The following is a 25,446-nucleotide window of genomic DNA, read 5'->3' as shown; positions in this document are numbered from 1 at the left end:
ATCTACCTAGATAAATGTTAGAAAACAATATACTAATCCGTTTGAATGATATACGTATTTATAGTTTGCTTAAAGGATACGTGCACTCGCCAATATATTGAGTGAATGAGTTTGAATCCCACTCGGACTAACTTAGGATTTTTCTAAGTCTGTTTCTGAGGTTTTTCACAATGCCTACATTAAAGAACAATTTAATTATACCTAGTAAGAATGAGACAATACTGCACGAATCACTAATCAAGTCGAATATGTTTGATATGTATAATGATTGATTCAGAATCTAGATTATATATTATATATATATTTAGCATAGGTTTACATTTATCGAGAATTACCCGGCACCAAGCTTTATAATATGTAAGTCGAAGTGACTGTTGTCACTCAGAACTCCTTCATTCGACTCTATTGTGATAATAATTCGGTACTGTTCGGTTAAAGCAGATACAGCGGAAAACGCATTTTGAAAATAGCCGATAAACTGGATTATTTGTTAGGTTAACCTAACCAAACCTAACCTAACCCAACCTAACCTAACCTAAACTAACCCAAACTAACAAATAATCCAGTTTATCGGCTATTTTCAAAATGCGTTTTCCGCTGTATCCGCTTTAACCGAACAGTACCAATAATTCTTATGAGACTTATTTTTCCATCGATGATCTATTTAATAACTCTGTGGTGAGGTCAATACCCTACCACCTACATGACTTGGCAGGAAACCAATAATTTATAATTACAATGTATCTTGCAACATAATAATGTTGAAATAGCAGAAAAAGCGATTTATGTGAATCAATCAATTTTTAACAGAAAGCTAATATAGCAAAAATAATACGATTTATCATGATATGCACAAAAATTGTTTATATGAAAATCAATTTTGCCTAATTATTAAAAACTGCTTAATCGTTCAAATTAAAACCAATTATTTATAAATAAGCATGATTATCAAAATATTCAAGTAGTGATAACAGCATTTTCTATTGTATCGAATCACTATAAAAACACCCAGTATATGAAAACAGTATTGTCAGTCAGTTATCAAAGATTTAACCGTAAGGTTATCGTTCAACTTCGCCCGGTCGACTTCGCAATTCACCAGAACTTATACACGTGATTTCACTCAGCTAAATTATAAATCTGTAAACTTACCTGTAATAATTAAATTGATATTTATTTGGAAGGAGATAATAAAACCAGGGTTCATTTAATTCACGCATCACTTCTCTTATTATTGCAGTCAAACCAACCTACCCTCCGGTTCCTTATTTCATCTCCTAACCAAAACTCACCTGCTTCCGTTAAACGCGCCATTTCCAACATATCGTATAATCGACCAAGACCACGACCGCAATTCAAATTTATGAATTTTCTTTTTCTCTTCCCTGTTTTTTAACTACTTTTACTAACTTGCTAGGCATTATAATTAATAATATTATTATTATTATCTATGGAAACTGTACTAGTTAGTTGCAACATTTTTGCTTTGATCTGTTTATATTATACTACATTAATATATTTTGCTGTAGGATTTGATGGCAGCATATTATGGCATAAATCAGGTGAGTATGCTTGAAGAACAGAGGTATCTGGTCAACCTCTTCTGCAGGTCACATATGAAGAGCGAAGACTTCTGCCTCGCCGTCCTGTTCCTCTACGACGGTGAGGACTATGAACAGGTGGACTGGGTGAGAAATCGATATCATATAATTAAAATTAAAAAAACTTACATAGTAGAATTCCATTATACAACGGTATAATATTAATAAAATTAATTTTGAAAAATTAGCAACTGTTGCCACCATCAGCTACTGTTAAACAAAACTGGATATAATGTCTATGAAGACACGATGTTATCATGGCTTATAAAAACCATTTTAATTACGAGAATTAGCAATAATAGGTAGGTATATACATCACTAAGTACTAACGATGTCTACAAATAGTATTGCAAAGGTAACAAGTCAATTTTATGAAATTATTCGTTCAATAAACGTTTACTTAAATTGTATGAACTCACTAACGCCGCGCTGCGGTGAACAGGAAATTTTGGAACGTTCTACACATACAAAAATAAAAATCGAAAATTTTAAAATTAATCCGATTGAACCTGAGCGAATAATCAACCGTTACTGTGTATAAGTACACATACTTGTGCCTAATGGATTGATTTCCTCGTCGTTTCCCTATCTCAACAGGCTGACTTCGTCAATTGTTTATGATACTCGTAACATAAATACGACCGACTATACAAAATTATATGCAATTGCTGATAGAACATAACTAAATCATCTAAATTAGAAAATACGATTTAACAATTTCATCCCCACATTAAGAGTCGTATGTTGCGTAGTATACGAGGTGTGCGGGTTTAATATCAGTAACCTAAATTGGACATAGTTATGCAGAAAGTAGCCAGTCCACAAAAAATAAAAATGAGATATGATATTATTTATAGATCAGATGCGAGAAGGTTTTCTCTACGTTCTGCTGAAAATAGCCAAACCGCCAAAAAAATATTCTTGAAATAAAATACTATTTACAATTTTACATACATTTTTAATATCATGTTGTTGCTAAAATGCCATTATCTCAGCTCGACATCATTGTGGACTGGGTACATTGTGCATAACTACATTCAATTACACATACACAATTCCTACTCTTAAAATAATATAAAATACGAAAACAAATAATAACTTTAGCGGCACCACTAAAATATGCTACCATGCTACCGAATTGGGAGTGATGGAAGAACGCCCGATTCCAAACTGTGAGTTTTGGCTGTTTCGGGGACAAGTGGCCGCTTTGAAGTTCGAAATACGTATCTTATTTTTATAAAGGGTGTAATTTACATCGGCCCTTTTGGTTGGTTCTAATCTAGACTAAACCAACGTTTTTTTTGGTACATTATATGATAAAAATTAATATTAGTATGATTTTTTATAGGATACGGTACCCACTATGTTGGATAGCTTTCAGCCAGGTTCCGTAAACCAATACAAGCATTTGATTCAGCTAGCAAGAAAGGGTATATAACAAATGTATTTTTTATAATTTAATTATTTAGTCGATTATAAGGTTGTAACGAAATTGATAACGAAAAAGGCCTAAAGTGACAATTTTCAACTTAACACGAGATGAATTTGAAATAATAATCGCATTGGTTTTGTGGTCTCGAATTTTTTCGTCAACTAATCTGGAATAATTCATTTACGCCAAAATTGGAAAAATATTAGGCGAATGCTCCCCTTGGCCTTTTCCGCTCCTCTCTGTGCTAAGCTGTTATCAGTGTGTATTTCCGACTAACTTAATCAATTCGTTGATTCAGCTGGTTTAGGACTGCCCTGTAGCCGTGTATCATGGATACAAACACATGAGGGGCATTTATCATCCATTAGCCGAGCGACATCCCCCTTGGCAACTGCTTAATTATACATTGCTAATATCGAATGATTTTTTTTCAGACGGCTTACGTCAATATGACTATGGGAATCCATTTTTAAATATTCTTAACTACGGAAGACCGCATCCGCCCGAGTACAATTTGAAGGCTGGTGTGGCACCGGTGGTGATATTCCATGGAGAAAACGATCACATAGTGCCGCCATATGTAAGTACGCCATTTCCCATCGGTCCTGCGTCACGTCCCCCGCGCCTCTTACCATGTTTCATCCGATGGAAAATGAGTAAACATCGTAATACAGTATTTAGTTATAAAATATATTACAAACAAAAACACTAGTTTATAAAACAGTAACCTAATCACGTCAGAAAATATAAAGACGTTGAACAACGTGTAACAATTTAATGAATATTTTTTTTAGATTTAATAGCCATGTTTTTGCTTTTTCGTACAAGGTTGTTAGTAATTTTGAATAATCACAGACACCCGGGCTTTGAGAAAAACACATAAATATTGTGTCCTCACCGGGAATCGAACCCAGAACTATCGGGTGGAAGACCAGCGCCTTACTCACTGCACCACGAGAGCCGCCTTATATTTATTTAATTATTAAAAAAACAAAACGTTGTGTACATGACAGAATTCAGGACGATGACAACATAACAATTAATTTTAAAAAAATAACTAGATATAATCAAGCAAGTTAACAAAAATATTTAGAAAACAATATCCTCAGAAGCAATAAGAAAAAAACCCTAAATAATGTAAAACAATAAAATAAAATTTAAATAAACTCACTAAATTGCCCATCTCTTGTCTTGCACACCTCGCTAATTGCTGGCTAATAAGCCTGACACGAGGAAACAGTTCTAATCCAGAAGAGGCCATGGCTGAGACCATGTAGGTAATTGACTATTGAATATAAATTTAAATTCATTAGGACGCCTGGGTTAGAAACAATCTCGCGTGAAAGCAGGCAAAAATATCCTAAGAGCAGAAGTGACCTACGAGCTTCAAGATAATAAAAAGCGAACATGTCTTGATGAAAGATGCCCTGCTATGGGGTGGATACCTTGAAGATCGCAGAATCACGAATAACACTGACGATGACAATAATTTAACTCTGTTTATATTTCCAGATAGTGGAGAAAATAGCGGCGGAGTACAGGAGCGCAGGAGTTTCCGTATGGACCATCAAAGTGGAGTGGCCCAAATTCAATCATTTCGACTTCATGTACGCAAAGGATATTGACAAGTTGCTCAATCATAGAATTGTTCAAGCACTAAATAACATAACTATGCTGGTGGCCTGATAATTAGACGACAACCCCCACTGGTCTTGCGTATGAAAATAGATTAGAGTTATGCATTTATTGATAACGAGACATTTTTTTGGAAACTGACTTAATTGAGGGACTGGGAATTAAAAGAATGCAAGTGACACATCATATCGCCACTAAACCCCAATGTGGGTTTTGATCGTCTCTAGGAAACGTCTCCACTCCCCTCTATCTGCCGCTAACAGGGTATCCATGGAATTAAGCAAAACCGAATGGTTTATGACGGTCTCACCTTATGCCGGAACCGTTTATTGCCGCAATAAAACTTGTCGAGTGTTCACCCACTTGTCTGCGACTTTGTATATTCGGGTGCCGCGGTGTTCTATAATGCTCCATTCAAATAACGGTGTTTGTACATGCACGTCTATGTAAAACAAGTATTCCTTATATTAAAACAGAAACATATTTTTTCTCTATGGTCAGTTTTTGATGTCTATGTGCACTTAACTGTCAAATAAACGATATTTTTTCACATTTTGCCGCTAGGTAGCCCTAGTAGTCCACATATTTTCAACTCGCTATTCAATGACATTAATATGTCATTGTCGCTATTACATACTTTCATATTATTTCTTTTATTTTTCGATTAATACTATGTACATTATGGCCGGATAATCCGAATGCCGAATAAACGTTATTGAATAAATATAATCATTACAATATAAACAAATGAAAGGAAATGGTTATCGTGATAGTATGCCTACCTACCATATAATTATTATGCATAAATCGATTCCAGCATAATCATGTGAATTGAGTTGTTAAAATTATATTTATTTGATTTTCATGAATCTGCGTTTGATGTGTATTTACTAACGAGACTCTTATATTCGAAAGCGTCGCCGCTTTTACGAAATCTGTGGCATTGTAGATTAGCTTCATCTACGAAAGCAAAGTTTAGTACCTATAAATAAAGCATTCATGATTGAATAAAATGAAGCACCAATTATAGGATCAATTGTAAAATAGATAATACCATTAGACAATAATCAAAATAATTCACTGAATCATAATGAAATACGGAAGAAAACAAGTACCTAGGTATGACAATTATCAACAAACGCGGGCTGTCAGTTGATCTGTCAAACATCGACTCTGACAAATTTAGCAATCGGTTCGCTAAACTTATGGTAGAGGGGCATTCGGTGTACGGATTCGGCGAGATGCTTATATACAAAATTTGGATGAACGCAATTATACGGGCGTATTATATATCTGGCGTAAAATCGCATTCGAAAATATTGGATGAAAGGGGCCTAACTCCCTACACCACCTCAGTATCATGAATGCTTCTGTATCTTCTTTCTACACACTCCAACTAGTCTAGGTCTCACGATTCTCCTTTTCCCTTCTGAATGTTGTAGATGAGTCTCATTGATGTTTGGTGACATAACACACATGACCCACAAAGTCAGTTACGAGCGGTTTAATTCCAATCGATTATATCTATGTTTCGTCTGGCCAAGCACTACAACACTTAATAAACATAAATGTCAGTATTTTTACATGGTACCTTGGTACCATGGTATCATTTGATAATCAAGCGCAATCTATAGAATGTTAACAAATTTGAATTGTGATGTAGAATTTATGATCGAATATTTAACATCGGTGGCATTTAATTTAAATCTCTCTTAAAGTGACATGAAATATTATTTACATTTCTTATTTAAATTAAAGATTTTACAATAGGAGGTGGGATTCGTAGTGTGCCTTTTATTGACATTTGAACTTTGAATGCATAACGCAGTCCGAAATGGATGTCGTTTTGGGCAAAACAAGATAACTACAAAATCGTTATTGTAAATCGTTAGAGAATAGCTACCTGTAATTATTATTGATTTTTCATATGTTCGCCAAAAATTAAACAAATATATTACAATAATATCAAATACACCGACTGAAGAAAATGGATAAATATAATACTGGTTCGCCCAAATAACATAAAATGTATTCATTAACTTGTCTCTATAATTATTATGATAAGACTGAAGATAAATAAAATATACATACTAATCAGCTGAAATTAAAGTGTAAAAATATAAGCATTAAAAAGTTTAAAAATTGTTTTCTAGGTTATCGACATGCTCATTGTTTTCATTATTTTGTATGTAATTATGCAACAAGACAATCCAACAGAAACTTATATGAAAGCATGGATTTTTGATTTCTTGAATATGTAGCAGCAATAAGTATCAGTTTACGGTATAATTTTCAAAATTGCATATTTAAGTATAAAATAATAATATGTTCGATGTATGTTGAATTTTCTGTGTTTTTTTTATCATATACATAAATATGACAGCGTTAAATTTGCTAAAAAAAACCTTCAAAAGCCAATTTGCATGCGTGTGTATGTATGCACACAAAACTGAATTTGCAATAAACTTGGTTTTTGTACGTTTGTATTATATGTTATGATAAATACATGTAAACAAAAATATTTACATTAAACTATGCATAATCCAGGGCATAGATTCACAATCAGGGTTCCGTGAGAATTCTCAAAAGATTACAATTTGAAACTATTTTCATAATACAGTAAAAACGCTAGAACACATCATCGAAATAGGGATAATTTGTACATCCAATAATGTAGGGCGTAGGCAATAAAAAAAATGATACTAAATATAATATTATGTAATACTTTTTCAAACAATCAGTTCGGTAATTATTATTTATTAAGTCTGCTGGCCTGCGGGTAGACAGCCTCTGTGGGTAGACAGGCCACGAGTTTCTTTGAGACGTAGGGCCTAGGGTAGTAAATTGTGGATGTGTATATCAGATTTAAAAGATTTTATTTACATATACCCAGTTAAGCTAGCCTCGAAGACATGATAAATTCATGAATTTACATGTACAATGCGACGTTAAAAATGGTTAGGTTTGTTATTTATACCCCCTTAAAGTCGCCTACGTATACCACTATCATAGCACGTCCAATTTGTAATTTATTCTTTATAATATAAATATGTGTATAATAGGGGCTTTCCCTGGGATTTTATAAAATGCTTCAATGGTTCCGCTAAACATAAAATGTTAGGAATCACTGATCCTGCGTTTCAGACAGAATGTATTCCTGCCAGTGAGGCTCAAGATTGGCAATCACTGGGTAGACAGAAATAAAAATTAAGAAAAGTTCAAGGCAAACGATGGCAAAACTGGAAATTGAATATTTCACGAACCGGTAAGTATTAAATATTTTTATAAACGGCATACATATACTTACTAATATTGTATGCAACGTTATTAAACCATAAAATGATATAATTTAAAACACTTTCCAACAAGAAACAATGTTTCGCTCAACCTTGTATGCAACATATTTTCGTCCGCGTACTTCCTCGTAGGTAACTTTATATTTTAATATAACTTAATCAACGTTCTCGTTATTAAATTGGCGATTACAGAGTTTCTACGAAAGAATTCATTTTTATTTCAAGGTGGGAAATAGAATATGGATATAATTTATATGCATCTAAAATGCACATAAGATGTAATTAGGGAGATACATTTGATTCATTGGCAAAGTGTACATAACAAAAATTACCGAAAAGATGACTACAATATTGTTTTCATATATTATAATACTAGCTGACCCGGCAAACTTCGTACCGCCTCAGAATCAATAATCTTGTGTTAACTTATTAGCTGAATTAAATTCAGTTTTTTATTAAGTTAAAATGAATACTCAAAATGAATAAGTTCAATAAATGTGCAAAAATCAAATCAAAATGAAAAGTATTTTAATTATATTGAACTGTACACACACGATGACCGCGTGGATTAAGCGCTGGTCTATAGTGTCGAGGGTCCCAGGTTCGAATCCTGGGTCTGGTAAGTTCACATATTGTAATTCAATTTCAATTCAATGATGACTACCGAGCCAACCTTCAGTCGTAAATTGTGCGGTGGCAAGCCAGGCAGATCCAATGAGTTTACAAATTCAGTTGGATAGTTGGTTGCTCGTCTTCGTTTGTTACAGAGTCGATAGATTTGAAGGAATGCAGTGGACCAACGATTTGATTTTGAATTGTGAAGTTTAAGTGATCCACATATTTGTTCTTTATCGCAAGAATGCTCATTCACTCAACCAATTGTCATGTTTGTGATTAGCAATGATGTTTGGTAACACTTTGTTGATGAGTTCGTCCTTAGTTAAATTTAGAAAAATTCAGCGGAAACGAAATCAATCCGCTCGATTCATCGACAGGAACACGGCCGTTAACGATACTCAGCAATTGCTTGGAGAAATCTTCGGCAGATGGATCGTTTAGCAATGCAACTCGCATGTTTGTCATCAGCTGAAGTGTTTTCACATAGTACCACAGAGTCGATGATTTGGGGCAAGCATTTATTTCATCAGCAGCGGTCGATCTTGGAATGACTAGTAGTGTTTGGCGAAAATCGCCAGATAGAATCATTGCGCCTCCAAAACTTCTTGAGTCATTGCGCAGATCTTTCATAGTTCGATTGAGTACTTTCAATGCGCGTTTGTGCGCCTCGTGCATTCATCCCAGGTGATGATTTTACTTGCTAACAAAACTTTGGCCATTGCTGAGTATTTCGCAATGTTGCATGCCGGTTTTTCAGTCGGCAATTTCAACGTTGAATGAGGCATTCGGCATCCTTCTAACAACGTGGTCGCTATCCCAGAAGTAGCAACTGCTACAGCATTTTCGGATCTCGCACGAACAGTAGCCAAAATCAATGACATGAGGAATGTCTTCCCAGTTCCATCGGGCGCGTCGAGGAAAAATAAGCCACCATTTCCATCATCAATTGCCTTCATTAACGTACCGTACACTTCCTTCTGTTGAGGGTTCAACAGTGGTACATTCGTTCAAACTGATTGGTTCAATGCATCTCGATCATATTCACGATCACGTTCCAATTCTCGATTGAAAGCGTCGTTCATTCCACGATGTGGCGTTGGCATTCCTAACTTGACTAAAAAACTGCCGCACATGAGGTAACACATGTATTCGATCAAAAGCAAAGCCTGGTTATGTATCTCCTCATTCACCTCGAGATCGGGATTCACTGAACTGACACGAATTCGATGTAACATGTCTTCTGAGATGTCATCCTTGTATTTGTTTTACAGTTCAGGTGGATTCGATGGGAAGCATGTCGAAATAATGTTAGTAAATAAAGTGCGTATCTGACTTAGAGATGCAGAAACAATTGCTTCAGCGATTGTCATATCGCAATGAGTATCGTTTTCAAGCATTTTGAGCTGTTGACATGAAGCACGAAATGTTGGGCACACCACACCATTGTCAGTTAGACATTTCGACTATCATTCTTTCTTTTGTTTGTTTGTTTCTTGTTTATTGTTTCTGTCATGTATCAGAGATGGCGTTGTATACGGATTTAATTTTTTGTGATTTTCTTTTATTTTCGAATGCGCGAATGGTTCATTGTTCAAAATGTCAAAATGTATGAGAAAATCAATTTTATTCATAATTTTCTTTTCCGTGATTTTTTTCGATGTTTTAATAGTTATTCTGCTATTCGGGGCTGAGACAAATCCAACAAATCAAAGATCGTAAAAATCGGTCCAGCCGTTTTCGAGTTATAAATGGTGTAACTAACCCGACTTTCTTTTATATATATAGATAGATGTAGGTACTTAGTAAAATCTTATCTCTCCTCCGGCGTCTTTCCACTAGCCTTAGGCGAGATTTTTCAATTTAAAGTTGTGTGCAATTAATAACAACAAAACTCCACGTTGTTGACCGGCTCGCCAACGTATATATTTGACAATTAAAACAAAAACGATTTATATACATACAGGCGTTCGATTCGATAAAGAAATGTTCAATACTCGACGCATTCAGAAAACAAGGAATCCCTGGGCGCTATATAAATATTTTCAATACTATATACAGTAGCGCAACAGCATCTGCCAATCTCCATAAACCATCGCGCAGATTTCCTATTAGGAAAGGAGTCCGACAAGGTGATACAATCTCACCTAAACTATTTACAGCTACCCTTGGAAGACTTATTCAGGCAACTTGACTGGAATGACAAAGGGATCCCGACAAATGGAGAATACCTGAGTCATCTGCTCTTTGCCGATGACATAGTAATTTTCTCGCAAGACTCAGAAGACCTCCAAAGCAGAATGCAGGAACTCGCTGAAGTAAGCAACAAAGTAGGTTTGAAAATAAATGTAACAAAGACGAAAGTCATGTTCAACTGCTTTGCGGGCCAAAAAGAGATCCTCATCAATGGCACTCAACTCGAACAGGTGAAAAGCTACATCTATCTGGGAAAACAAGTATCTATACATGGATGTATATTCGATGAAATTGTTCGCAGAGTAAATCTAGACTGGAGTGCTTGTGGCCGCCCGAATAATGTCTTCAAAAGTGACCTTCCACTGTGCCTAAAGCGCAAAGTGTTCAACCAGTGTGTGCTTCCCGTGATCACATATGCGTGTGAAACATGGACCCTAAGTAAAAGAGAGATCCAGAAACTTAAGAATAGCACAACGTGGTATGGAGAGGTGCATGCTGGACATAACGCAAAAGGACAAAAAGAGGAATGAGTGGATAAGGAAGCAGGCAAGGGTTTGCGATGTAATAGAGTTTATTAAAAGCCTTAAATGGAGATGGGCTGGACACATAGCTCGAAGAAGAGACAATCGTTGGACAAATCTAGTCATCCAAAGTATCCAAGAAGTACAAAACGTCCGCAAGGTAAACCTAGGTAGATCCATGAAATGATAAAGTTCTGCGGAAGTACGTGGCAACGCAATGCACAGGACCGAGAGAAGTGGAAGCAGCTTGAAGAGGCCTTCATCCAGCAGTGGATAGATTCAGGCTGATGATGATGATGATGATACATACATTATATTCATACGATTTAATGCATTCATTAGGAACACAGAAAACGGGGCTAATGAGTAAGGGTCGTTTTTTGTCACCCCCGAAAACAATGGCGGAATGAATTTAGATACCTACTAAACATTATTTACATTACAAATTACTACGGAGAGTTTGTGATGTTCACCGACCATGGTCATCTTTTGTTTTCGAATCGATGGCATAGAGACTATTATTCAAACCACACCTGCCCCAGTGTCTATGGCATTTACGAGGGTGGGTCAATAAGTCCTTAGAAAAGCCGACAGGTGGCGCGACTAGTACTGTAAGCGGTTTGTTTTCATGCAGCGGCACTACCGATTCAGTATGCTGCGAAGTTTCAATCAGATTGGTCGGGTTGTTGTGTGTTTCTCGTACATTTAAAAAAAAAATTTGCTTGTGGAAAATGGAAAAATGGAAAATGGAGAAAATTGAGTTTAGAGCTGTTATTAAACATTTTAATATAAAAGGGTTAACAGCAAAGGAAATAAAAAATGAGTTGGATTTAGTTCACGGCATATCTGCTCCTTCACTTGCAACTATTTATAACTGGTTAAATGAATTTAAACGTGGTCGTACATCAACAAAGGATGAACCACGCTCAGGACGTCCTGTAGAGGTGACTACACCAGAAATGATCAATAAAATCCACGATATGGTGTTAAGTGACCGAAGATTAAAGTTGAGTGAGATAATTGAGGTTACAGGGATCTCAAAAGGTAGCGTCATTTCTATTTTACATGACAAATTGGGCATGAAAAAAATTTCTGCAAGATGGGTGCCGCGTTTGCTCACAGTCGACAATAAACGCAATATGGTGGTGGCCTATAAAGCCCTGTTGTCGCTCATGCAACGCAATCCGGATGAATTTTTTCGTCGCTTTGTGACTGTAGATGAAACATGGATACACCACTATACTCCCGAGACGAAAGAACAGTCAAAGCAGTGGATTGCGAAAGGCGAACCATGTCCAAAGAAGGCGAAAACCGTAAAATCAGCTGGTAAGGTTATGGCTACTGTATTTTGGGATGCACGTGGAATTATTTTCGTTGACTATTTGGAAAAAGGAAAAACAATAACAGGGGATTATTATGCATCTTTATTGGACCAGCTAAAAAACAAAATTGAAGAAAAACGGCCTCATTTAAACAGGAAAAAATCCTCTTTCATCAGGACAATGCCCGTGTTCACACATGTTTACGATCAATGGCTAAAATTGAAGAATTGAAGTTTGAATTGGTCGACCACCCACCGTATTCGCCAGATTTAGCCCCCAGTGACTTTTTCCTTTTCCCAAACTTAAAAAAATGGATAAGTGGACAACGTTTTTTTTTCAAATGAAGAAGTCATCGATCGGACAAATGCTTATTTTGAGGACCTTCCGAAAACTTATTTTTCTGACGGTTTAAAAAAAATTGAGAAACGTCTAACCAAGTGTATTGAGCTCCAAACAGATTATGTTGAGAAATAAAAAAAAAATACAAAAATAAAAACTGTTTTAATGCTTTTTTCTAAGGAATTATTGACCCACCCTCGTATTATATGAAATATTATATTGAAATATATTATATAAATCACATATGTATACGATTTAGAAACAAATATGTAATTTAATTACAGATTTGTACCTAAAGTATCAATTACACCTTTCAGCGTCAATTCATTTGAGTTTATATATTCATAACCTAAAATTGCTAAAACCAAAACATCATAGTCATCCTGGGTTATCCTGAATAATATGTTATTTTTGGACATACGATACGTTGGGCTCTCAGATGAGCATGTAGGTACAGGGTTATCCAAATTGTGGTTGGATTTCTTCGGAACATTGTTAGATTTCTTGTTGTAAGGTTACTTGTCTATACTCTATTACAATAAACTCTTTATGGCCAAGATAGAGCCCGAAATGTGTAAAAAGTCACCGAAAATTGGCGTAACCGGATCGTGAGCTGCATGATGGCCCGGGGAGGTCATTTGAATGATATTGTGTTGCATGTATAATTGCAATAATTATCGATTGAAAAAATGTATTCACAAAAAGTTAACGGTATGTGCGTTTTATTTAATAAAAAAAACTCGTAACTGTCGAAACAGAACTTTGATAACCCTTTATATGCAAACGGATTATTAATTATTAATATTGAGTACTTGGTTTGTTTATATGTGACGCTAAAAAACAAACGTAGCCATCTCCATCACAAGTGAAACTGAGTAAATCAACTTTTTTGTTTTTGTGGTTAATTTGAACCCGTAAGTTAATAATTTCCTAATTTATGATTATATTTTATTTAAAAGATACGATTTAAACAATGCTCAATAATCGCGAATCTTTAACAAACAAGATATTTACGATTTTATGTTGGAGATGGCTATGTTTGTTTTGTATCATCTGGATTTGACCAGGTTTGAAATAAATACTATTGGAGATGGACAGTTTTGTTTTGTATTCGATTGGTTTGTTTTGTATTCTAACAAACAGGGTTGTGTTAAAATGGGTGCCGGACGAAATCCCGAATGCTGAAATCCCGAATGCCGACATCCCGAAAGCCGAAATCCCGAAAGCCAAAATCCCGAATGGCCGAAATTCCGAATGGCCGGAATCCCGAAGGCCGAAATCCCGAAAAATAAAAAAATATAAACAGTATTAATTTTCAACCAGCGGTTACCCAATAGGCGGCGCTTTTTCTTGGGTGTGTAATTTAACAAGATAATTAAAATAGTTATATAAAAACTGTTATTAATTATGGAATGAAGCAACAAAATAATTTTCAACCAGCGGCACCCCAAAAGGCGGCGCTTTTTTTCGATTGTATAATTTATCTAGATAATTAAAATAGTAGTATTAAAAACTATTATTAATTATGGAATGAAGCAAAAAAATTATTTTCAACCAGCGGTACCCCAATAGGCGGCGCTTTTTCATGAATGTGTAATTTAACAAGATAATTAAAATAGTTATAAAAAAACTATTCATAATTATGGAATCAAGCAACAAAATAATTTTCAACCAGCGGCACCCCAAAAGGGGATGCTTTTTCTCGATTGTATAATTTAACAAGATAATCAAAATAGTTATATAAAAACTATTATTAATTATGAAATAATGCAAAAAAAATAATTTTCAACCAGCGGTACCCCAATAGGCGGCTCTTTTTTCTAGAGTGTGTAATTAAACAAGATAATTATTTTCTTACTTCATTCCATAATTAATAATTGTTCTTATATAACTATTTTAATTATCTTGTTAAATTATACAATCGAGGAAAAGCGCCGCCTATTGGGGTGCAGCTGGTTGAAAATTATTTTGTTTCTTCATTTCATAATTAATAACAGTTTTTATATAACTATTTTAATTATCTTGTTAAATTACTTACTCAAGAAAAAGCGCCGCCTATTGGGGTACCGCTGGTTGAAAATTATTTTCTTGCTTCATTTCATAATTAATAATAGTTTTAAATACTACTATTTTAATTATCTAGTTAAAATATACAATCGAGAAAAAGCGCCGCCTTTTGGGGTGCCGCTGGTTGAAAATTATTTTGTTGCTTTATTCTATAATTAATAATAGTTTTAAATACTACTATTTTAATTATCTAGTTAAAATATACAATCGAGAAAAAGCGCCGCCTTTTGGGGTGCCGCTGGTTGAAAATTATTTTGTTGCATCATTCCATAATTAATAATAGTTTTTATATAACTATTCTAATTATCTTGTTAAATTACACACTCTAGAAAAAGCGCCGCCTATTGGGGTGCCGCTGGTTGAAAATTATTTTCTTGCTTCATTTTATAATTAATAATAGTTTTTATATAACTATTTTAATTATCTTGTTAAATTATACAATCGAGGAAAAGCGCCGCCTATTGGGGTGCCGCTGGTTGAAAATTATTACTGTTTATATTTTTTTATTTTTCGGGATTTCGGCCTTCGGGATTTCGTCCGGCACCCGAAAAAAACAACAATATAAATGTATAACTTATTTCATATTTACAACTAACACTTAATAATTTGAAAATTATAATTGGGTTTATGAATTTATTTTGAGTTTTATGATATTAGAATTAAATAGGTAACTAAGCAAACATAACAATATTTTTGAATAAAAATATATAAAAAAATATAGATGACTGAACCAGTTTACACGATATTATGCAGCTTTCAAACTGAACTTAAAATATGAACAGCCAAGGCACAGCCCTGAGGTTCTAAGATGCTAACTGTCGTAAAACGTTTGAAAATCAAAATTTACTTACCGTTTTTCAGTCTTCTTTGTACGTTTAATGATATAATTTGATCTGGTAAACTTTCGTGCATTATCTGGAGACACTATTTCAAACTTTATTTGGATTATTTTCCATTCTTTGACAATTATTTCGCTTAAAAACTTGAAGAGCACATCTTATATACAGAGAAAACTTTTTGCTGATGGTAGCCATATTGATAAAATGCCACGACATGATTGGCCATTCTGAAAAAGTGCTACGTCGTGATTGGCTAAGACGAATGTGACCACGTTTGATATAAAAAGTCAATGGAGATGACTAGTTTGAAAAAAATCACAACTTTTATTTTGATTTTTTAAGCAGAAAATAAGGAGATAGACATGTCTGAAGTGAATATTATTATATAAAACAACACAAGCAGTCATACCAACCAAAAATCTCAAAAAAGTCAGTGACTGGAGATGGCCACGTTTGTTTTTTAACGTCACATATCATTTTGGTACATTTTAAATCAAATGTTAAAAAAATGATGAATGGAAATGATTATAGCGATTTCACCAACGTAGGTATTGCAACGATACGTAAACTTAACTTAAAATCTTAATGGAATATGATTAAACAGTATTTTCGGGTGTTTGGATTTTTTTGTACTTAGTTAATCTCATAAATCATAATATTTGAATATTTACAAATGCCAGGTAGTAGGTAGGTATCTACTTTAATTATATTATCCACGTTTTATTAATAAACGTATTACCCAAATACCACATGTTTACCTATTAACTTCATGGCATTTAAATTTTTCATAATAGTATTCTTAAACGCTGATTTTTTCGTAACGAAAATATAATAGAAAAATGAAACATTTGTTTAATTAAAATTAATCGGATACGTTTTAATTACTAGCGTACGTTGCTACTATGGTTTGCAAATCCGGGATTCCGCTCGATTTCTTGAGCCCGAAATGCCGGGATTTTATATGGAATTCGTTTTGAACATAAATTATCTTTAAAATATATATATGGTACCAGGCGGGACTCGAGCCTGAATCTATCGGATTACGAACAATACCATGTAGCCATCTGCGACCTACATAATTATGACTAATTTGTTGAATAAAAAAATAGTTATAAAACAAACACGTTTTGTCTACAAAAGAAATATACCTAATTAAGGGATTTGTTATAAATTATTTATTTAGTCTGTACCTACAGCTTACTTCTAGGGGACGCGAATGACATTGATCTAATCAGTCTACTAAAAAAGATACCGTCGAGGATTTCATTCCTCGACAGGAAACAGTAGGTCGACTCGGACTAAAAGTGAATACCTATGCAAAAATGAATACCATTCACCAAATCATCACCACTACAGAGTCATCTCACACTGAACAACGAATACATTGAAACAGTAGATGAGTCTGTCTGCCTGGATTACAAATCGATAACATTTTATGCGACAAAATTAAAAAGAGGATCATAAGCACCTTAAATTCTCCAGATTACCAAAAAACACGAAAGCCCGCCTACATAAAACATTGTTGTGACCAGTGAACCTATACAAAACGTTGTTGCGTGCAGTCCAGACACAAATTTTATTGTTATCACGTCACGCGAGTTCACATAAGCTCGCGTCACGGGCAAAAAGTATGAAATTACGCTTTACTTTAGTATTTAAATGTCACCTCACGCGTATCACGGCACAACACTAACTTCAGGCGTAGTAGATTTTTTTCCACAGTAAATTTACACATTTTCGACCAACGCGATAACACGTATCTTTATTTTACGAGTTACAAATGACAGGTAGGTACTTAACACAATGTTTTTTGTAGATTGATAGTTTTTATTATTGAGTGTTCCGAACACGAAATAAGTTAATAATATATAAATCCAGGTCAGTCGCCACAGACCAGGACTTTGTCAATTTTGTTTTATTACATAATGACGGTCATCCCATATTTCTACAGACTCCAGAATTATACCTTCTTACAGCCTCGCCCAAAAGATAACCCACTTTCTTCATTTTTCTGTTCCCTAGACCCAATTCTCGGTGATTCCTAAAAGGTACGGATATTTGAGCGTATAGCAAAAGATCTTTGGCTCAATCTGCGAGGGTTGCATCTGGCGGCGTCGCTATAATCATGATCTCAAGAAGCTTTTTGATAAACCTGACATCGTCATATATTTATTAAAACCCAACGTCTGCGATGGACCAGCCACGTCCATCGTAAAACTATGATTGAACAGGCATCGACAAACCTCGCCTCACGTTCAAAGGTCCAGACGAAAAACAGACCAGGGGACCGGGCAGAGTGGATAAGTCTGCTTGAGGTGACAAATACAACAGCCACATCGGGTTGTAGTGCCATGTAAAAAAAATCGGTGTGTGTACTTATGTACACGTGTTAGAAGTTATAATTATTTTGCGTAACAAAACTTGTGATAACCTAGATTCTTCGACTACCTCTTAATTATCTTGTTAAATTACACACTCAAGAAAAAGAGCCGCTTATTGGAGCGCCGTTGGTTTATTTCTATACACTTTAACTTATATTACTAAATTATATATTTTTTATCGTTTTTTATTTTTAAAGTAACAACTGTCACTCTGACGTTTAATCGTTTGTTTACGTAAGGAATTGCAAATGCAAGACAACAATAAATTCGTTGCCTAGGCAACGGAACAATTCTACTATCAAACCTGCGTTTGTATACAGCTGACTGATTCGCAGATAACCTCATACTGTCGCCTACTTTCGTAAAGGTGTGCGAGCGCAGCTGTCAATTTCACTCTACCAAACGCCCCAAAAGAAGTATAACATCAAAGTTTCAACAATTGGTAGGTAAAATATTTATACAAAATTCCACTCGTCTTTGTCTAAACCGAGATTAAAAAGATACTGTAATCCCGGGTTTGCAATCCTTAGTTGCTACTGTAACACTCGTGATCAATCATTATAAGTAATTATGTTTCATAGTTGAAAAGGTCAATAAATAATTATTTCGTCAATGTTCCGGCAGCTAAAAAAATGTACAACAACAAGTGTAATAATTAATTCTACAAAGAAAAATCAACATGCAAAAATCACAACTTAACTCCTAATTAATGCTGAGATGTTATCATTCAAAAAGATATTTCGAGTCTCAATTGAACACAATGATTTCGCACTCACCAATTTCAAAATAAAATAAGCACTAAATAATTGGATTTTCGTTTCCTTATCTTTTAAGTATGTATGCAAACATTGAAAATTCATAAGTTGCTCAAATAATAACCTTGAAAGGTTTTTTAGGTACAAACCTAACACTCCAAGTGAGAGGTGAGTATTTGAACAACATAATATTTTAATTAACATCACTGTGGTCTGTGACAATAATGACGTAAGCTGAATCTGGCCTTTATTCACATTCGTTTTTGGTCCATCAATATTGGCGACCGTACTCATTATAATAAATTTATAGAACAAACAATATTATAATTTTAATCCCACGAAATATATATTCCACAAATAAGCCAAAAAAAACGGAAAATGTACCGTGTAACACCGTTTTTCTTTTTGTTTCTATTAAATACCTAGTCAGCATATTGCCGCATTCTCATGTGGTGATTTTTGTTGTTCAACTGTGTTGAACAAGAAATCGAAAGGAAAGTTCCCACGTATCGATTTAAATTGAACTGAACAAGATGGCGTCAATTAAATTTGGTAGTTTGTGCGTCGTCGTAATTTCTGATATTTCAAGTGAATATAAAGTGACTAAACCAGTTCACTCGAATCTAGAACGACTAAAAGTAAATATTATTTCAAATTCGTTCAATTCAACTTGCCAGTTGATCAACTTTGTTGAAATGTGGTTTTCTCTTAACAATTAACTGTAATTCAGTTGACTGTTGATGCCATGCGAGAACGCGATATAAATCAACACCAACGTAAATATACTGTGAATATAATAATTTAATAATTAATAATGGACGATATGAATATGGTATTTTTAATAACCATTGCTTTTATTCGCTATTTGTTATTAAAAATTATTAGCAAGTTCAAGTAGACGTCATAACTTAATATTTGGCGAGAGCTCGCCGTCGGTTAGTAATTAAGGCAATTAATATTCCTTGATTTAAAATACAAAAACCGATAGTAAATAATAATGCAATTTGATAAGCATTTCATGTAGGACCTACTAGTTAAAATTATAGTAATTAAGTATGCGGCCCGTAGCTTAATTTGTTAAAGCGCATTGGCGCGATACCAATGGATATACGGGTTCAAATCCCGTCGGGCGTCGTTTTTTTTCAAATGTAATTTTTTCTAGTAGGTATAGGTATATCATATCTGAGGTGTTTCACGTATGTTGAATATGGTATGATAAAAAGTGATTTTTAGTCTACGAAACCTAAAGTAATCGCAGTTTCTAAGCGTTATTTTGGTACTGGGACAAAACATTGATTGTGCGAATGTAAACACATAATAATTTGACAATAATTAGCATCTACTCTAAATTTAATAATATGTAAAATGCGAATTATAAATAAATGTGCTGGATTAATTTTCTTCTCGCGGAAGTAACATATTATATTTATTTACGGTATAATTATACAATAAAACCACAAAATAATAAATTGTATGTACGAGTTTCAGAGGAAATATTATGATACAACATTTTATAGTAATATATTATTTTATAAGACGTAATAAAATACCTGTACATAATTGATTTTCATTGCGTAAGATACAACCTTTGCAAAACCTCAGCTTTGTTAAATTGAATTACCATTATTATCATCGTTATCGTTTAAGCTGAAGGTCAAAAGGATTTTGTCAACGGAAAGTTATAGAGGAAAATAATCAGAATACTTGCGGGCCTTAATAACTAGGGTTTGCAATCCCGGGATTCCCCGCTCCATTTCTGAAACCCGAGATTCAAAAAGTATGAATTCCCAGAATTTCCTAGTCCGTTTTTAGATGTTATTTTGTGAAAAGGTTTTTCGTGAACTAAAATATAATTATAGTGTTGGTTTAAATATATGGAAATTTCATTTATCGGAAAATAATGACAACTTCATCATATTTTAAAATTTTGCAGGACGGCTTTTCTAATTAATGTCGTTTCTCTCTTTATGTAGAATTATTAGACGTAATGGGAAGGGTAGCTTTAAGATTGCTTTAAGAGTTTAAGAAGAAAGTGTTGAATCGAGCATAGTAGGAGGTGTCAGGATTATTTTTTTTATTTAAGGCGATGTATTGTGAAAAAAAACGAAGTTTACAATTTGAGACATTTTTTAATAATTGACAATTTCAACTGTAATTAATAAATATGTATCTGAAAACATTAAAAATGAAAATATTTTTTATTTTTAATTTAAAGATAAACTTACAATTGTAGAAAAATGTTATAAAATGTGAAGATGTCAAATGACCCCATCTAATTTTTATATATATATTTATTATTAAAATTTGGTTTATTAAGTTTTCTATGCTGTACCTAAGAGATTGTTGACTAATAATTCATAGTTTTAATATCTTTTTACATTTATTTAAAAAAAAAAAAAAAACGATTTTTATAAAAATATAAATGTGTATAACTTGAAATCCTTTTTAGTTATATCATTTTTTTTAATACATATAAAAAATATTAAAACTATGAATTAGTCAACGATCTCTTAAGTACAGCATAGAACACTTAACAAACTAAATTTTAATAATAAATATGATCATAAAATAATATGTAATAATAAGATGGGATCCTTTGACAAAATCATATTCTATACCTAACATTTTTTTAACAGTTTATCTTTGACTTAAAATAAAAAAATATTTTTATTTTTAATGTTTTCAGATACACATATTTATTAATTAATACACTTGAAATTGTGTATTTATCAGAAAATGTCTCAAATCGCAAGCTTCGTATTTTCCGCTAGGTGTCTCTAGTAAGTAAAGACATCGCCGTAACCATAAACATAAAACAAATGTGTTGTTTCCAATCTCGTGATCTCACGATCGAAACTCTAATCCCGAAAATCCGAAATTGTAAATTCTGTCCGGGAATGGAATTACTAATACTATATATACACACACACCATCATTCATAGTTATATGTGTATAACTGAATATATTATAATATTATCAACTATACGGAAACGATAAAACACCGAACCTTCGGTTGAGGAAAATTGATGACAAAACTATGCTTAATATATTACGTACATACACCTACGCTGAATGATATATTCCCAGAAGGTACTTACAGGTATTTGAAGCATTGAACCTTGCGATATATGCTTGGCCCCACCTAGCGGCGTCGTTACAATTATGGTTTCTATAAGCTCTTTGGTGAGCTTTTTATAGTCACATTGATCAAATCCCAACGCCTGCGATGGACCTGCCATATGACGTGTATGGATAATTAAGGACTGGCGTAGCGAAGTTTTCTGTATCCTACACTTCAGCTTCTTTCTAAAATACTAGGATAGATGATTCTTGACTCGAAAATTGAAAGGTTGAGGTCACCAACTCGGACCGTGCAAGTTTTCATCAAAATGGGACGAAGATCAAAGCCACGTACAGTGTAGCATAGATTCACACTAACACTCTACTGCAGATTTCCAATTTGCTTGTCGAGCCAATGATCAAGTGGAAACAACGAACTTGGGATTCGCATGGTCACAGCCGGTCTGTGTTCAACCGACGTAAAAGTCGCATGAACGTCGTTGCTGTATTCCGTGGTGACCAGATGCCTGCTGTTCAACGCTTGAGTGCTACGTGTGCTCCTGCATATTATCAATATCATATTTTGACGTGGCATATTATCAAAGTACAAGGTTGTTCTATACCAGTATTTCAGGTCGTGAAACTGACCCTCCCTCACCCTTCGAAGATACTACAAAACCGACATATGCGCTCCAGATCTTAAACGGCAGGATGGGCGGGAAATGGCGAAGAAAATGGCGCGATCAGGTGCTTACCCTATACCAGTAGTAACGAGCCTATGGCACGCGAATGTTTTATTTTGAAGAGAAAAAATATACCTACCTATAATAATAATAAATGACAGATTGAATTAAGCATTACGTTTAATGTAAATATATAATTGCACAGGTCGGTCACATATAATAGTATCGTACTAACCTCATCAGACGGCGAGGAATGCCGCGCCGCGAACCTCTAATTTTGATCGATTTACAATGCTCAAGCATTGTAATCTGTAGCACTGTAGCGAGAGAATGCCTCATCTGATGGGAGCAATTCTGGTATCAATTTGTGTGTAAAGAATCAAATCAATTAATACAGTAACAAACAATTTCATTTATACCGACAAAAATAGCTGTACCTGTAAACTTTTTGAAGCTTGTAGTAGTAATTCTGGCAGACAGTTTCAAATTTGGTGGACCGAAATGTATGGCGTAATTACAAAAAAGTAATAAATGTTATGTTCTGTGAGTGATATCTAGAACATTATCATGTTTTTAATAGAATTCTTAAAAATCATTTTTTTTCTCCATGAAAACCGCTCGGCACGTCAGACAGTTGAAAAATAACATTTGGGAAATTTTGGCACGCGTACGTAAAAAGGTTCGCCAACCCTGCCCTATACCCTATGCCCTGATGCTGGAGCGTGATAGGGTGAAGAAGTGAATAAAATAATTTATCCTACTAATAGCTTCGGCAGAACAGATTAGAAGTTTCAATTCAACGGAGGGATAACGATTTGAGGAAGTATATCTCATATAGGTATGATATATGCAAACCAGAAGACGATTTCTTAAACTTCAAAGTGAGTCAAAATTAGTTGTTTAGCGGTATTGCGATACGACTCAAGAATTTGGAGGATTACTAGTTGCTAGCGATTTAGTATTGGAAAGTGTAATCGCGAATTAAAAAAAAAAGGCACCCGGTCAATGTTAACGAAAATAGTATGTTTGTTTACGCATGTTGTATAACTTCCGCATAGTCGTCATCACGACTCAAAAAATGATACTGTACAACCATGCGGGGACGGACTGGACCGACGTTATTTTTTTTTTGATGTAGTACCTACATAATTATTGTAAATCGTGAACATGGGTTTTGTTACCATGAGTTCATTTCTTTCCTCGACGATCCGAAATCGTTACAGAGCCTATTGAAAATGGCCAGAATGAAAGAAGGTGAAACACATGACAACAACCCAAAAACATTAACAACCAACCATGAAAATCTCAAACGATATATTATAACGCATGTTCACGCATATATTCAAAATATAGTATTTATTTATTTTATATTATAATATAATAAGTATTACATTTTTATTTCTCTACGAAACATCCAATATTCACCAACAGGATTTACTTTAGCGGCGAACATGCCTACTGGAATTTCAGGTAGTAATGCTTTTGATAATTCAATATTTATCTCAAATCAAATTAGAGGAAACATCAGTCTAATTGAGTCAACTGTGAATTCTTGGTGGATAAATATTAAATCAATCAAAATAAGCCCAATATATTGATTTTTCCACACTGTTTAATAAGGATCAGGACCGACTTCGTCCACTCCAATGAAACATCAACAGTTGTCAGTGTATATTTGGGAGGAGGACGAAACCGATCATAACCTTTCTTAACTCATTCACTGCGAACCAGTTAATTAATATGTAATTACCACATTTAAATAACATGTTAATTATATCTATTGGGCATTTTATGCCGATACGGCAGCCATGTCGTCAGCACTGTATGAGTTAAGTAACGTAATACATATTATATTATATTGCATTACATTTTAATTCAATATAAAGGAAGCACAGATTTTCGAAAAACAAAGAATTTATGGGTAATTGAATTTTGATAGGTATTGATTTAAAATTCCCCAAGCGTTCTCATGTTTCCAAGCCGCCCCTGTAGCAATGCATATATTATTATTATATCTATTGTAAAAAAGCAACAAAAACATGACTTGTGCTTTAAGTCTGCTATATGGCGCAAACCAGTCATGCGATGGCTACATGGATTCTCAACCTATCGAAAATTATTCTATGTGGATATACAAAATAAATAAAAATAAAAAAGAAACTTAATCCCTTGAAAAAAATTCGCCCTACTGTTTATACATTTCTTGACACAGATCTTCCACCGATATCCAGCACCAAGAGAGTTTAGTATGGTCAAGCTTTCTCTTCTTAGTAAATAATTAGGTGCGCAGTGTAAAATGTATATTACACTTTTGTAATGAAAGCTGTGACCAATATTACAGTAGTTCGCTTGCGGTAATAATACTTCACGATTTTATTTGACAATGTGTATAATATAATAAATAACGCAATTTTTATAATACCCGAAATCTTCGTCAATAAATTCTTCGTACTTACAGTATATTAAATCGGCACTTATGTAACACGCAAAGCAAATACCTCATCGTAACACGCAAGGAAAATACCTCATCTATGACTATGACGCCTCTTAATTTGTATCAACATATTATTTGATCATAATCGTTACTATTGAGCAATGATTACTCTTAATTCAATACATATTTACATATTTCATTCTATTTGATTGACTATAATATTATAATGCTATATTATGTTATATCGAACATACATAATTCTGAAAACAC

The 25,446-nt window shown here is 34.1% G+C and overlaps 1 protein-coding gene across 2 annotated transcripts in view; it reads right to left on the bottom strand.

Annotated features, from left to right (window-relative positions):
- The window catches only part of crm (cramped chromatin regulator), a 208,583-nt gene that overhangs the window by 114,642 nt on the left and 68,495 nt on the right, over window positions 1-25,446 (bottom strand). The gene's annotated exons all lie outside the window — the stretch shown is intronic.

This window comes from Rhyacophila brunnea, unplaced genomic scaffold (assembly GCF_057557595.1).
Source record: "Rhyacophila brunnea isolate RB1 unplaced genomic scaffold, BYU_Rbru_1.0 scaffold_12, whole genome shotgun sequence".
NCBI classification, from domain to species: domain Eukaryota; kingdom Metazoa; phylum Arthropoda; class Insecta; order Trichoptera; family Rhyacophilidae; genus Rhyacophila; species Rhyacophila brunnea.
The sequence above is the reverse complement of the archived record's forward strand: the minus strand, read 5'-3'. Positions and strand labels throughout refer to the sequence as shown.